Source organism: Zeugodacus cucurbitae, chromosome 5 (assembly GCF_028554725.1).
Source record: "Zeugodacus cucurbitae isolate PBARC_wt_2022May chromosome 5, idZeuCucr1.2, whole genome shotgun sequence".
Classification (NCBI taxonomy): domain Eukaryota; kingdom Metazoa; phylum Arthropoda; class Insecta; order Diptera; family Tephritidae; genus Zeugodacus; species Zeugodacus cucurbitae.
Genome location: NC_071670.1, coordinates 45,874,017 through 45,891,598, shown reverse-complemented (window position 1 = coordinate 45,891,598; position 17,582 = coordinate 45,874,017). Strand labels below are relative to the sequence as shown.

Here is a 17,582-nt window from a genome sequence, read left to right as displayed (position 1 = left end):
AGTAAAATGAAATCAAAAGTTCCTACATATCATTAGTAACCATACATGATCCAACATATCAAACTCTTATGTCCGTAAAAGTACTATAGACATGCGATTATTTGCTTTTTCTACATTCATACATATATACATACAAACATATGCAAGGCAAATTTTTGCCAAACGATGAATTCATGAAGCAATGAAATCGTGACTTACCAGCATCCGATAAATTGCATACCGCCGCCAGGAATACTCATGACGAATGCAACAAAAACAACAGTAAAAACGATGCCTCAATCGGTGTGTGCTGATATTGCGAAGCATTGCAAATGAATGAATAACGAAAAACGAATGTTAGTAGCTAGTGGATAGTGGTTAGTGGCCATAGAAACTGGTCGACAAAGAAAATTATTCAATTTCTTTGGACGCTTTTATTTTTTTTTACCCACCAGCAGGATATTTGAGCTGATGGCTTGCGAAATATGTGAGTTAATGTGTGGGGAAGCAGCATTGCCGCCATATATATGCTCATGGAGCATAGTAATACAAGTAATATGACGCCTGGCCGAACAAGTGAATGCAACGCAAATAAATAAAATATAAAAATAAAAGAGCACAAAAAATTGCGCAATCAGACAGAGAGTGCAAATAAAAGTAAATAAATCCAAACATGCATATTTCATTGAGAAGTTCAATCAAACACAGGGCATAACACAGTATAAAATGGCAAGAGGAATGCCGCAATACACCCACACACCTACATACATACATACAGGAACCAAGAAGATATGAATAACTGGCGAGTTGTGATCCTTTTGGTGGGTCGTCGTTGAGTTCACGAGAGTTTGCAGGGCGATGGCTCGATGCTCGATGATTAAGCAATGGAATAAGTTATTCATACGCAACTATCGAACACACATGTATATACATATGTATATGTAAATATAGTCGAAATGAACTCCCACATGCTCTTCTGCATACCTTGGTCTCAGCGTCAGAACAGTCAAATATTTCCATCACAGTGATTAAGTAAAAGTGTATTTGTCTTCTGCGTTTTTTTTTTTATACCGCGGTAATCTGAAGAATTCCATCTGTGCAACGAGGCTTCGTGCGCGACACTTGGCTGCTCAGCTGAGCTCAGCTCAGTGGTAGTGCAAGAGACTGTTGGACCTGCCGACCGATGAAGCCTCCGGTTTAGTGTATGTGTCAATATGCCTGCTGGTGGTATTTTTGGCTGTCTGCGAGAGATTAAACAAAAAAGCGAAATTGCCAAAGTAAAGATGGCGCTGGTTGATGTGACCACAAACCACTGCACAGCACAGCAGGTTTCATGCATTTGCATAACGAAGACGTTATACATAAACATACACATGAATATGCATATGAGGTCTTCGCATTGTAGACGGGGCTTCCTTATGTTGTTGTACAAAATGGCGTTGGTTCTAACTCAAGAAATTTTTTCTTGTTGTTTTTTTATATTGATGCACTGACGGACTTGGAAGGTTTCTCTCATTAAATTTCCATCGATCTAAAGGATTGATTGGCGGTTGCATGCGGCCGTCTCAAGGGTTGCCAAATGTAAGAAATGACACTATTCACAGAGGAGAAATTCAAATATTTCCAACACCATTTTTATACATTTCTAGAATACGCTAAACTTTTTGCTCAGAGTTACACACATTTATGTTCTACCAAAAATCTTATATATTTATAAGCTATTGGCAACCCCATACAATATTGCGCGCGTCATCGATTTGAACTTGTCATTTAACACCACTCGAACAACGCTTAACCAAGAAGCGTTTCAAGTGGCGCCATATGTGAAAGAACCATCACCATTACTATCACCTTCGTCATCAACACCAATAACGACGAACACCGCCACCGCAAGCAAGTGGTTGATATTGCGAGCGCCAGTCGCACGCAAGCAATGACTTGGAAATTAATGAAGGCGGACGACTAACCGACGAAAAGGGCCGCGTGTGAAATCTAATCGCGACGGAAAGAAGCCTGACCAACTGCCAACTTTGTTGCCATTTTAGATAAAACCCCTCACGTTGGTGAGACAGTATCTTATATGTGGCCGAGTGTGCTGTTAAGAGTGATTGGTGGCAGCTGATGTTAAAAGTTTACTGATGTGTTAATAAGGCAACAGTAACCAAATACGGTTGACAGAATGATACGTGGTATATGTATGTAGGATGCAAACGAGGAGAAGAAGAAGACAAAGGAGACCATAACTCTTATATGAAGCTAACTGGGAAATAATTCCAGTAAGAAAAATTATTTAAAAGAACCTTAGCACTTAAAGTAAAAAGTTATATGCTCAGTTTGACCTAGTTGTACTATTATCGGACTGCAACCATGTTTCTATGAATTAAATAAAGGAATCGGAGCAAATTTTTGTAACATTATTCCCATTATATTTCTTTTAATCGTGTAACAAAATGGAATTTCTATTTCTAATAAAAAGAAATCTAAAATTTGGCTTAATAAGAATGATCCGATTTGGGTTAAATATGCTTCGTTTTATTCGAACTTGTCATACAAACCTCCATCAATTTTTTGTCACAAAACTTGGATAGTTGATTTTCATAAACTTTTCGAAGCGAATTTTTCGCTAGAATTTGCGCTGAATTTGGTATCCCTACGAAACTAATACGGCTGCGTAAGCTGACATTGATCAACACCAAAAGCTCCATCAATATCAGGAAGGACCTTGCGAAGCTGTTTGATACCAAACGAGGTTTCAGACAGAGTGGCTCAGTATCGTGCGACTTCTTCAATCTATTGCCGGGAAAAACAAAACGAGTTGCAGAGCTAAATAGAGGGGGGTACAATATTCTACAAGGGTGTACAGCTGAATCACTCTTGCCAACCGGTGCTACTATGGACTGAGTAGGCAATTGAAAAGTAAAGACCTCTCTCGACAAACTAAAATCAAACTCTATAAGTCGCTTATTATTCCCATCCTGATATATGACGCTGAAGCTTGGATGATGCAAGATTTATGGTCCTCAGAACATTGACAACGGCAAATAACGTAGACGATGGAACGATGAGCTGTACGACTTATACGATGACATTGACATAGTTCAGCGAATAAAGAGACATCGGCTATGCTGGCTAGGTCATGTTGTACGAATGAACGAAAACACTCCAGCTCTGAAAGTGTTCAATGCAGTACCCGCTGGTGGAAGCCGCGGAAGAGGACGACCTCCACTTCGATGGAAAGACCAAGTGGAAAGTGACCTGGCAACACTTGGAATTTCCAAATGGTGCCAAATTACAAAACGGAGAGATGCAAGGCGGGCTCTGGTGGATTCGGCTATAGTCGCTTAAGCGGTTCCTACACCAAATATATATATATATATATATTCTTTTACATAAAACTTCACTGTTTTGAAATTAAAAGAAAATATATTCTAGTAAATACCACTAACTGCATAACAATGTTAAAGGTGTGCTGTGGAATTATAAAAAAATATTTACGAAATATTCACAAAAGGGTGAAGAGGCATAGTGAGCACATAAATGTCACAAAAATATCAACAAAATTTGCATAAAATCATCAAAGTGCCAGAGAGCATAATTTACATAGCAACGACTACAGACATATGCAATGTCGGTTATACATACATATATACATATGTATATATGTATTAAATTATATGTGCATTCGAAGATCATAAAGTGAATGCAATGACAAGCGCGAAAACCACGACCACGAACGCATCCCTGAGGCTGAAGACTTGTGCTTGCTGCTGTTGTTGCTTTTTTCATATGATTTTTCGTAACATTGGTGCCCAGCTCAGCTGCTAACAAGTGTCACGTAAAGCGTATAAATTTAAATAACTACGAAATAAAAACAGGCGACAACAGCAACTACAACAACAAATTGAAGAAAAAAGTGAAAAAGTAACCCAAAAGGTAGCAGTAGTTGCATTTCGATCAAAAAGTGAGCCAAGACAAGATAAGCAGATAATTTTGGTACGCGACCGCGTCGGGTAACCGAGATTGCACGCGGTTGAAACAATACCACACGTAGACCCAAACAACAACAACAACAGAAAGTGTGGAGCCAAAAATGAAATTAAAAAGTTGAAAAAATGCACCAAAGGAAGTTCAACGCCGATGCTTTCATATAAAAATTGGATCAGAGCATTCAACAACAGCAACAACACGAGTCATGACGACTTTCGGCAGTCAAAAAAGAATTTAAAAAAATAAATAAAATAGCTCTACCGATGAGCAATTCAATTCAGCAGTCGTTGCGTTGGTGCGCGAATTTACACCATGTTTTACTAACCACAACAACTAATTCTACAACCACCGACAAGACACGTCGACAATGGTCTGGCGAAGTGAATTCGACACTTGAAGAAGAAGAAGGAGAGACAATAACGGGCGCGCGACAGGATCACACACCGCCAACATTGAGGCGGCGGACGCGGTTGATGTCTGCGCATGCGTGTTGCCAATTTGGTTACGAGCACCATACCATCGCATTTCGCCATTCAACAGATTCATTCATGTTTTGGCAGGGAGCGCAATTCTTTCTTTTTTTGATTATGTATTCTTTTTTCTTGATTTGGGCAACATTTTTTTTCTTCTTGCTCTGTGTGAACAATTCTCATTTGTGTTATGAATTTTATTCAACATTTTTCGAGTCTTTTACGCACCGACAATGATCGAGCAGCCACCGCCACTGTTCGTCATTCAAATATTCAGAAAAAAAATAAAATAAATTTTTTTTTATAAAATAAAAAAAAGTATGTAAAAAGGGTTTTGCCAGTCTTTAATTCCCTACAAAGTCGCTGGAGTGCGTCGGCAACTCAAAATCGGAATTGTCTTTTCTGTATATGTATGTTGTTGTTTTATAATTGAATTTGCATGGATTTTGGTAGACAATCGTTCGCATTGCGTCAGCTCAATCGATTTGTTGTAGCACCGGCGCATCGCACAACGCATATTGCGCATGCTATTGTTTTTTGCTTAGCCGTGGAATTTTTGGCAGTTCTCAAATATACCTCAAACAATAAATTTCCCCAATGACAATGTCGACAAAAATGTTGTACCGCAAAAATAATAAAATTCAAGAAATACTAAAGAGATCAGTGCAAATGAAACCAGGTTTGTTTCGTCGAAAAAAGACCTTTTTTCATGAATTTTTTTAGAAAAAATTATTGCTGTAGGTTTACTGTACTTATTGTTATATGAAAGTACAACATTAGAAGGATACTTAAAGAAAAGTTTTATCGAAAAATAGCGAGCAATAACGGATTTATCGTCGATCTCTGCAGGCACGTCGAAAAAAAGTTGTTGTGCGGTGACCAGCCTACAGCATCACTGGATCATCCGAAACCAAAAAATCAAAATGCTTTCTTTATTTTATTAGTTTATCTTTCAATTGACGTCGATTTTTTTTAATTTTTAAATTTTTCAATTTTTGGTACCATTTTCAAGCCAAAATGACGATTTTAGACGAAAAAATCGACCTATTTGTTATTGTAAAATTGTTAGTAATTAAAAATTAAAAACTCGACGTCATTCGAGAGCTATATACATGTATAATATTTGTTCAAAATTTCAAAACGATCGATACAGTAGTTTTTTCTGTAGGCTGGTCACCGACTTTAAAAATGACATATTTGGGAAAATCGATTCAAAGTTTTGTACACTCAGCGCAGGTAGCTGGAGGTACTGTTATTCAACCTGCTGTAACTTCGTTAGTTTTTCTCCGAATGACCTAAAACTTTAACGCAATATTCTTGAGATGTTGATGGTTCAGAAAAAAAATTAAAAAAAAAAAATGAAAAACAAAAGTTGTCAAACCTTACCCTCCCCCCCCCCTTTCTCTTAATCTGAACAAAAAACACTTTTTATCAAATATTGTTCGAGTCCATACTTTACGTTTTCTTTAAACCATTATAATTTATTTCAAGTTAAAACCAATAAAAGTAAAGTAGTAAAGTATTCGTTTTGGGCAGTAATCTGTCCTTGGAATCATTCACAATGGTGAAACATGTCTAAAATATGTAAAACTAATCTTGGTAGCATTTAAAATAGTGGTAATACCATTTTAATGAAATTTCCCAATACTCTCTGGTATCGAATATATCTATATCAATATTTATATAACGAAAAAATTTAATCTTCGAACCTGCGATATTTTAACAGTTAAAAAAAAATAAACAGATCCAAGTCAAAAGCTTAGCTGTAAGACCACTCTTAAACAATTTAACACCTTCACATAACCGAAAAATCCAAAGCATATATGAATATATCTATCCTCAAGCAATAATTGAATACTACAGTTGTAAGTAAGCCGAAAGAAAGGAACGAATTCATCAACAAGCTTGAATTATAGCCAAGAGCCACCGAACAGCAAACGAGCTGACCAAATAAGTAAGCAATTGCCAGCAGCAACCACACACAACAACAACAACAGCATTAATAAATACTACACATAGTTATAATGCGAGTATAACAACAGGCAATGAAGCATTAACAGCGGGAACCCGTGAAACGAGGCGCTCGCCATCATCACCGCCGCTCATTGTCAGCCTCAACGCCACGCTAAGGGCCACCGCATAACTACACACCACCTTACATACAAACATACCTATATTCTCATTCTAGAACAACTGCATGGATGGCCCATCATTTGCTTACACAGCCATGCATACAAACATATAGAATGGCGCTATCGCATTTGATCTCATTTAGTAGGTTGAGCGCACACGTAGCAGTACAGAGCATAAAGCGTCGATCTCCACACCACACCATTGGAGCTGCAACAGTAAGAACAGCTGCAGCAACAACAATAACAACACTTGTATGTGGTATGAATCGGCGACAGCAGCAATGCAGCAGTGGCAATAAAAGTGCCTAGTTGGCCACATAAAACGACATGAGATCATTCATCAGATCCTTGCAAGACGCTTAAACTGAATGGGATGCGAAGCGATGCGTTGGATACGCGAGACAGGTATTCAGTTTATTAAGCGATGTGTGGAGACGATGAGCGGTTGATCTTCTAGGGGTAGCAGCTTGTCGTAAAACTACAAAATTGTTTGTTTGTCGACATACTACGAAGTGACGAAGGCGCGCGCGTTTCAAAAGTGGACTCTATGGTATGCGGCCGACATCCGGTCGATTGATGTCTCGCTGACTGGCTGCCTTGTGCTTAGTCGGTCGGTCGGTCTGTCGGTCGATCGGTTGAGATCGTTAAGGACTCGTGCGGTGCGATTGCTCAAATTGGAATATGCCACCACATAAATGCTGCGCATGCTCCTTTATTTGTTTAACATGCTTCGCGCACTTGTGGGGGTGTCGCGACTAAATTAAGTAGAAACGGAAACGTGTTGCCACACAACAGGCGCGCAGCATGCCATCAGCACTCATTAGTCGCTGCGAATTGTGAGAAGGAGGTTCGTCCGAAGGCAATAGTAGTATTTGGTGGAGTTTCATTCTGAAAATATGAAGCTTTTTGCGGAGCGGGGAAACTTACAGAATTTTTTAACACACGCTTTTGAAACAATGGCCGGAGCATTATTTAAAATAATCTATTTTTGGAATGATCAGAATGATTTAGAGAATAGTGAGATGTTCATCTTAGTTCTTCATTTATTTGTCGAATATTTCTTTGTTTTCTCTAAAGGGTCTTTTTGAAGCCCTCGATAATACCAGTGGTAAATTTGAATTTAAAGGACCTATTGCCTTGAAGTTTTTTGCTCTTCGAGTTTTCATATATGAAAGATTTTTTCAATGTTAAGAGATAATATTGGGTTTTGACGAACTTGCAGAAAAAGTCGCTCTCCCGAAGTTAACCTATATGGGGGTTGAGGAATATTGACTATCTGATATTCAGTTGACAATCTCTAGACCTAATTTTGTCTACTTTGGGATTTTGGGTTCACATTATCACTAATTATATACAGGACTAATAAAAAGCTTCTGTGCTTGCCGAAAATAAGTTCTCTTTATTTCACTACCACACAAACAAACCCTTGAAAAGATACACTGAATTGCACAGCTAACTTACCACATTAGCCCAACTAAATGTACACCATAATGTTGCAGCAGGCGTGCCCCAACAATTTGCAACATTACCCCCTGTGTGTGCGACTCAACTCAGCGCCAGTCCATATTTTTCGCACTTCCAAGCATTTATTTGCTTAAGTATGCCCATATGTATTTGCTAGTTCAATAAGTGCCAGACAAGATGCAACAGTGGCGTGGCGAAAAATTTGCATACCGACACCTTGGCGCAAAGTGTGCAACATGCAACAAGCGAACTCCCTCAACGCCTGTAGTCGAACACACCACCTCAGTCACACTCAACTGGCCACTGAGCACCACTTTTTCATACAATGAATATGAATGTTGCACAATATCACTTTATGCATCATGCAGTACAATCGCTTACGAGTAGCCTGCCATGGTTGACAGCGGTTGTTGCGGCACGACATCGTTGCTTGGTTGGTTGGTTGGGCACCCTGTGGCGCGCATACTTTAACCGATTGGCGATCGTTTTTGGCATATGCGTTGCAAAGTTTTTTGTTTTGGCTTTTGCTGAACGCCATTGTTGTACACATTTCATTGGTGTCTCTGCATTTTTTCCAGGGGTGGTGGATATACAAACATACACACATACAAATGCATGTACAATGGCGGCACAGCGGGCCCATACAAATGGCCGTGATGCGACACAGCGTCGTAATTGTTTGTTTATTGTGATTCAAACTTGCATTTATTGCACACATTAAACACATTATTGTTGTTGCTTTGACTGCTGCTGCTGCTGCTGCTGCTGATTATGTATGCGTAATATTTATTTATGCATTGTTCGCATTGTCACTGAAGAAGATGCGCCAAAGTCAAGCGATTTAACCAATAAAAAAAATTGTTGGCATTGCGGAATTCTCAAGCTGCGGTTAGCCACTATGGTCGAAACATATACACATATACCCATGTAAATATATATAAAATACATTTTTCTCAAATCTTCTCAACAATTTTCTTATGTGCCATTTCTTGATTGTGATCACACTCGCGACTCACACAATAGCACAATGCGTGAATGCTTTTCAGAAGTGCCAGACATCATGCTGTGGCGCTACTGACTCATACGCACTCGTCATACTACATATCGAACTATGGGAAAAAGCTTTATGCACATTACTGTAGAGGCGAATTTACAAATGCGTGTAATCACTTATGTAACAACACGATTTTGCTAAATACCCTGAATACAATTCAATAAAAGGCATAATTGCGGTTATTAATTGCTTAAGCAAAGAGCGATTAAATAAAAAATGGCGTTAGCTGCTATATATACAGATGTATAACAGTGTAGGACCCGATTAATACTAGAGAGTACTGTAGAAGGGAATTTAGAAATATGTGTAATCACTTACGCTGCCGTTACACTCTTGATCGTGTACTGGCTTTCAAATTGATCACAAGAACTAATTGTCAAAATTGATATAAAATGAAAGACATGACGTGGGCTGCAAGCAACTTGATATTCAATTATAGTTTCAGAGATGCCATCATCAAGGAAACGATATAACACTCTCGCCTCTTCAAAAGTTTTGAAAGAAATAAATAACTCAATAATTAAATTTTAATATACCAAAACAATATTGGAGTATAAACAGAATTTATCAGAACTTCCAACTTTTTGCTTTTCTTAGTTTTGCAAAGTTCACTTTTTTAAATTTGATTTACCGTTTATTTTAAATTTTTTTGAAAATTGTAATTTCAATTCAAAACTTTCTACTTAGCTGACTACTTCTTGTTTATCAACTTGTAACACTTCTTGTTTGAGAAAATATATATCAAAAGGGCTTTCAAGTTTGAAAAGTGAGAATGTGGTATTAAAAAAGTGTGAGTATTGTAACTTGAACATATTTCTTGATCGTGCAATTGCCGGAACATTAAACAATATTCTGTCGTTATATTTATTGTTTATTAACTTATATAATGTCATCAACAATAATGCAAATAAACATAATTAAATAGATATGTACAAGGAGAAATAAAAAAAATAAACCTTTTTCAAAAAAATATTGAGTGACAAAAATGATGCAACACAAAAAGTCATAACTCAATTGATGTTGTATATATAGGAGACATAATAAAATACACCACGATATTTTACTCAACAAAATATTACATATGTATAAAAAATATCTAACGACAAAAATTATGCAAAACATCAAATAATATTTAAGTCTCCTTAATAGAAACGCAAAAATATACATATTAACTATGCTTGGTCACTAATATTAAATCATAGAATTGCAACTTACATTGAAATATTATTTATAATTGTCCTCGCACGACATTTATAAGTGTTTAATTCATGAAAGAACAAACGAACGAACGAACGCACCGAAAAAACGAACAAAAATCGCACAACGACGAGCACACCACTTGATATATTTTTTATTGTAGCATGCGACTTTTAAGATTTTCACCAAAAAAATGCGCAATAATTTTCCACACATTTTTCATTATTAAAACAATGGATTATTATTATTTTTATTATTATATCATTTATAACACATTTCATTTTATTAGAGCAAGAAAAACCAATAAGCACAAAAGCATATGCAACTAAGCATTATAACTACGCATTGCACACAACAGCACCACACTTTTTATTTAACCTTTTAATTTTTCCCCTCATAATTTTCACATTTTCACTATACACTTATTTGCACCATACACTTTTGATTTAATAAACACTAAACCCACAATATAATTTATTAATGCTATTAATACTACTTTTCTTTATTCACTTAAATTTTCCTGTTCGCGAATTATTTTCTTTTCACCGATGACCTTACGAAAAATTCCGATTGACAACTGATCTGCTGCTGATGCTGCACTTATTTGCGTCGCCGTGTAGCTGTGGGTGGTTGGTTTTGTTGGGAAGTTTCGTTACAAGTCCGTGCATGCATAAATGCGAATGCATGCTTAGGTGGTCGTGCATTTAATTTATAGCATGCAAATATTCTTATATTATTCGTCCCATGCTATTTATGGTAATGCAATTTTGGGCATGGTACAATAGTGCGCGACCTATTCAATGCGATAATTAAGCGAGATGAAAAATTATTTTTTTATTAAAATGTTTTTAAATAAATTAAATAAAAAATTAAATATTTTTACTACCTACTAAATTAAATTATCTATTTATGAAAGTGGTGACATATTTTTATGTATTTTCGTTAAGGTCTTGGAAGTTCAATAATAAAATGTATGCAAGTAGTATTAATGTGCTGATCGGAGAAAATGTTAATAACAATTTTAATAAAATATACATATGTATATATATGCATATTAACCACGCTTGATTGCTAATTATATAATTATAGTACTAGTACTACATTTCAACATTGTTTATAATTATCCTCAAACGTCATTAACAAGAGTTTAATTCATGAAGAAATATGAACGAACGAACGACCGCACCGACAAAAAAAAAAAAACAAAAACGCACGAGCTCACAACTTGATAGTTTTTTTGTATTGTAACATGCGACTTTTAAGATTTTCACCAAAAAATGCGCAATAATTTTCCACACATTTTTCATAATAGAATATATAATATATATACATATATATTTATTGCATTTTTAATATTTTCACACATTTATGACATATTTAATTTCATTGAAGCAAAAAATCCAACGAGCACATAAAATATAAGCGACTAAGCATTGCACACAACAGCAACACACCTTTCATTTAACCATTGCTATTTTCCACTAATAATTTATACATTTTTACTACACATTTCTTTAGACTAACACACTTTTGATTTAATAAACACTTAACACAAATAATAGTTTACAAATTACTTTTATTTTGCTTTTCTTCATCAATTAAATTTTCCTGTTCGCGAATTATTTGTTTTTTCACCGATGACCGAACGCGAAAAATGCCGATTGACCACTGATCTGCTGCTGATGCTGCACTTATTTGCGTCGCCGTGTAAAGGTGGGTGGTAGGTGTTGTTGGGAGATGCAAATTCATTCGTAGGTGGTCGTGCAATTAATTTATCGCATGACATTATTATTATATTATTGGTGGCATGCTATTTATGTTGATGTAATTTTGCTCATGGCATGATATACGAGTGCGGGACCTTTTGTTTGCCTTCCTAAATTAGTTAATTCGTATGCGAATTATGCGAAATGTTAAATACTGTTTAATTTTAGCATTTATTGAATATAATAAATAAAAATTGAATATTTTTGGTGTTAAATGAAATTTTACTGTTTATGTACGGGGTGTAATGGTTTTTAGCAAATATTTTGGAAGCATAAAATTGTAATAATATTTATACAAGTAGTCTTTATATTTCTATAAAAAATTCTATAAAATCGCCATATATAAATACATAGTAAAATATATTTAATTGTAATATTAAAGCTCGGTGTGTATAATATCTATTATTAATTTCAAGTCAGTATAATTAGGTGTATGTTTTATTTAAAAAGCTTGAGACTTGAAGATTATGGATAATCCGTAATCTTGAATGCGCCACAGTTTCTTACTAATATAACAAGATATTTCAAATATTTTCAGTATTGAGTTTATAACTCAATAAACAATAAACTCAACTTTCAGGACTTCAAGATAAAGCGACTCATTTTGGTAAGGTATATTTATATATTTTACCCGATTTCCGTCATTGGATAAAATATAAATATACAGTTGAACTTCACTAACTCGAATCACCATAATCCACAAAAAATCTTTAGATACTTACTTTTTATGGAAGGTAATTTGTATGAAATTTGACGTTTATTGCCAATTTAAGAGTTCAAGTTATGGAGAACTTCGTGTTATGGACGTTCGAGTTATTCGTAGACCAACCTTGTAAAGTATTAGTTTTATTAGAACGATGTAAACTCAATTGTACTGAATTTAAGTCTGGAAAGCTTTGGCAACAAAATCAATGAAAACCAAGAAGATGACACTCTTAACTCAAATATCAAAAAAATTACTTTCTCAATGCAGTAAACAGAAGATAAGTATAAGTATGCATGCTCATTCATAAACCCAGCTTCAAATACTCAATCATATTACAAATGCTGTACCCCATTTAATATAAAAAATTTAAAAGTGATACAAACGAAAGACTTAAAAATTTAAGAAAAAAAAATTAGAATCGTACGTGCTCGACTCAGATCAATCTTTTTTTTTATTTATTTAATACGTTTTGTTATATATTTCTATAGGGAAAACTCTTTAAAGATTACAAAACCATTTTGGTCAGCCGGTTAATACAACTCGGTTGCATAATTTATTGGCATCTTGTGGACATTAAAATTTCCTGTCACGTCTCACGAATGATGATACCAAGATACTGTGGAGCCAAGTAAAAGTCCGCCAATTAATAAAATTTGAGACGAGTATGTATATAAGTCAACGGTTCACACGCGCAGACACAGTATTTCCCATTTCCCAGGGCTGTAAGAGGACAAGCGACAAATACAAAAATACAAAACAAAAAAAAAATTAAATTACTTTCTTGATACAAAACGGCTAGTAGGTGTAAAAAGTTGAAGAAAAACTGCTACATAAAAACCACTTACGAGCCGAAAAAATTCACTGGAATTAAGAACACACAAATTACACGAAACAAATAGGCAATACTGAAACAACAACAACTACATACATGCGTAGTTCATGAAAAGGTGTGGAGGAGAGGAAGAGTAAAGAAGCTAAGAAAATATACTTTATTTTCACTGCCACCCTGATCGACAGTGTTGGCGGACGCTGCTAACAAGTTACCAATTGCATTAAGAGACAACAACAATAACAATGGCACACCAACATTTGGTGCGTCCGTATGTATGTATGTGTGTGACCTTTAGCGAGCATCTTGCTTTTACTGCTGCTTTCTTTTTATAGCTACATTGCAAAGAATAAATGAAAATTGTAGAAATAATTGCGCTTTCATCTTGTAAATGGCGTGCCGCCACACAACACCAAAATATATATAAATACAATAAAACACAAGGAGAAAGATAAAAAAACATAAAATCAAAAATAAAATAAATGCAGAACAATATATGATGTCTAAATGCCTGCAAATGCTTGGCACGTCACAGCACATAGCCGATGTTTGGCAGCCACAACGGCTGACAGCCAAAATCTCAGCCAGTAGTGAAAGCAGCCGGACGAAGGACATGCAAGGAGCGCAATGTGTGGAGGCAGCGTACAGCACAACAAGGAGGCGGATGCAAACATTATAGTAACAGTACAACAACAACAACAACACCCATACAGAGTAACGCTGCATTCATTCTTAAGCACAATTTCTTCCTGTTCGTATTGTTGTTGTTGTTACTTTGGTTTTTGCCTTATCCTTGCCATACACAATGTAATCTCTCAATTCTTATCTTCAATGCCGGTTTTTACACGCATTTAGACAAGGCCATAATTCACTCATTGTAATGTCTTCATTTCAACCGCCGCCGTCGTAGCCACCACCACCACCACCATCACCACCACCAATACCAACCAAATACCAATCAAGTAACCAATAAACCAATAGGCCAACTCACGCAAACACACACACTCAGTGCACTCAGTTTGTACACAATAAAGACACAATCAATAGCTAGCACCAAGCAGCGCGCAACGTCACTGTAGGCTCAACAACAGGATTCGCATGGTCATGTTGTTGATCCTTTTTACCGCTGCCGCTTATGTTGTTGCCTCTATTGTGTGTGTATGTCCTGGCAATAGAGTTGTAGCATAGTCACACGCAAACATGTAGCTTCACCTACCTTTTTGCCTTTTGTTCTCCTTGTTGTTGTTGTTGTTATTTGTGTGTGTTTTTTTGTTTGCATTTCGTTCACCAAGTGAAAATATAACTGTGAATTGTCAGCTAAGGATTATACTTATTTTTATTGTTCCACTTACAAGTTTTTCAATGCACTTGTGTGCTATTGTTGTATGCGTGTGTGTGTGTTGCCAACGTAAATATTTTCTCATCGATTTCATGCCTTTTGAGTGTATTTTGACAGATTTTATTAGATCATGTGAACAAGTTGTTACATTGCACACACACACATACATATACAAATCTGTGTGTGCGCTGTGCATTTCCTGTCGCTCGACTTTTCATGCCACCGCAGAATGGTGAGAAAAAGCAATAAAATTATGATTTTTAACCTACAATACAATACGCATTTTCCTTTATTTCATTTTATTTTATTATGTCTTATTTATTTTATTTTCTTTTTTTTGGTTGATTTTGAATAAGAAATAAAGGCAACACATCGTGCACTTCATTTTGAAGCGTTGAAGATGCATTTTTATCGTTTTCTTGGCGCCGAAGAGACGGCGTGTAATCCTTGTCGTCTGGAGAAAGTTGTGGGCGGTGAGAACAATAGTTCTTTTGTATTACTTTGCACTACTAACGTTGAATACAAATATTAATTGCAGTCTATGCTTTATAACGGCGGGTGGTGGGTGCATAAGATCGCTGAATTTCTACGATTAAGGTCAAAGGTGAGATCTCATAAATAGTAATTGCTCAAAACAAAAATTAACTGTAGCCATCTTTTTGATCTTCTCAGGATATTAGATTGCTCAAGAAATGGTAAAAAAAATATTTCGAAATTTTGTTGAAATAGTTTTCATAACGAATAGTACACTCTCATAGATGACTGCTGCCAAAAGTCCAGACGGATTTGATCTGGATATCAATGAAATTCTTTATTCCAGTGAAGGTACATTCCAAGCCTTTATGTATGGAACTCGATTCCTTTTGCATGGCCACCACAGGCACACTTGCAGAAGTCCAGACGCTGAACTCATTTTCGACGGTTTCGTCCGATACTGCCGATCAATAAATCGATTGTGACATTCGCTGTGTGGCTTGTGGCGTCGTCCTGTTGGAACCACATATTGTCCAAATCCATATCATCCAATTCGGACCAAAAATATTCGGTTATCATTGAGCGGTAACGATTCCCATTCACAGTAATGTGTGTGACCACCACGGAAGAAGTACGGCCGCCGGCCCATAAACCGCACCAAACCGTAATTTTTTAGGGATGCAATAGTGACTCATGGCCAATAACCCATATTTTGCTTATTGACGAAGCCATTCAGCCCGAAATGAGATTCATCGAAGTAAATCCGGATCATTTTCATGATGTTGCTCAGTCCAATTCACGAACACACGACGATTCTGTTGGTCAAGCGACTTCAGTTCTTGCGTCAATTTGATCTTGTAAGGATGTAGGCTAAGATCTTTTCGCAATGTTCGATACAACGACGTCACAGAGATGCCCAACGCTTTTTAGATACTGACTCGAATATCTTGAAATGCAAACTTTACATTTGCTGTGCCTATCGGTCTACTTTTGTAGCGTTCTATTGAAAACCCTTTTAGTGTATAGTAAAATATTGGACATGAGCAAGCTGTAAACACCAACGTGAGAAACATTTACAGCAGTAATGGGTGTGGATTCTGAAGGAGTTTCTGCATCGTATGATCAATATCTACGAACATGGTTACACTCCACAGAGACAACGAATAGTGGAAACAGTGGATAGCTCTGAAGACGGCAACGGCTGTTCTATCTGCAGGAGAGATGATGGCCCCTATTTTATGGGATTCACTAGTTATAATTAACATCTACAACTTGAAAAGAACAAATCGGTCACGGCTCTACTGTTGAATTATTGCGCCGATTGTACATCAAAGTGTAGAAAAGGTACCCATTCGGCGAATAAATGAGATATCTTCGATTATTATGATGCATCGACTCACGCCGAAACTCCGTATTTTATTATTCCACAGGGCTGGAATACTCCGACATTTCACCTTCAGCCGAAAATAGCAGAAACTACAACCTGAAAGCTAGGCCTAAAAGATTTTGTTCCTCAAATACAATACCTTAGAATTACAATCAGTGTGCAAGATTAGGAAAGATTTTCTATTGGAGATTTGGAGCTTCATAGCTAATTAGGTGTTGATGAAACTCTGCTTCAGCCAGAAATATATACTGTCGAATTAATCATTTGTCAATTAACACTCAGAAAAAGAGAGATAGCGCTAAACAGAGCGTTCTCGACCATATTTACTCGGATGGACAGTTGGTAAGACCCTATATTAAGGATGTATGTTTAAGTCGGTCAAAAATTTGATTTTTTTATTCTTTTATCTTAAAGTATACGTTCTTAAGAATGTTATCTCAGAAATTGTATAGAGATTGAGGCAGTGGAAGCGCAGTTATAGCGTTTTGCAACTTGCTCCGCTACACTAGGCAAAAGTGTACTTGAATCTTTAAACGCGATTACCTCGAAATCATGTTTTTCCGAAGACGTCGTTATGGTGACTTGGATTGCCGCAAGAGTTTTCTGCCGATTCAAATATTTTTTTTAAATTGTTCGTAATTTATTTGCACTGTCCTTGACTGATTTCATTTTTTCGTTTAAATTTTCATATCAATGTTATGCATTATTATTTTCAATACAATTCAGCAGATGATGAAAGTAGACTTTTTGAGAAAATCGTCCCTGTTTGCAGAAAAAATTTCCAAAGAATAGGTTATG

The 17,582-nt window shown here is 36.3% G+C and overlaps 1 protein-coding gene across 1 annotated transcript in view; it reads right to left on the bottom strand.

The window, feature by feature from the left end:
- Positions 1 to 10,535, bottom strand: part of LOC105219618 (uncharacterized) — a 38,127-nt gene extending 27,592 nt beyond the window's left edge. The window contains exon 1 of the mRNA XM_054231722.1: positions 10,302 to 10,535. The gene's annotated coding sequence lies outside the window, so the exon portion shown is untranslated. The remainder of the gene's footprint in view (positions 1 to 10,301) is intronic.
- Between the last annotated feature and the right edge of the window lie 7,047 nt (positions 10,536 to 17,582).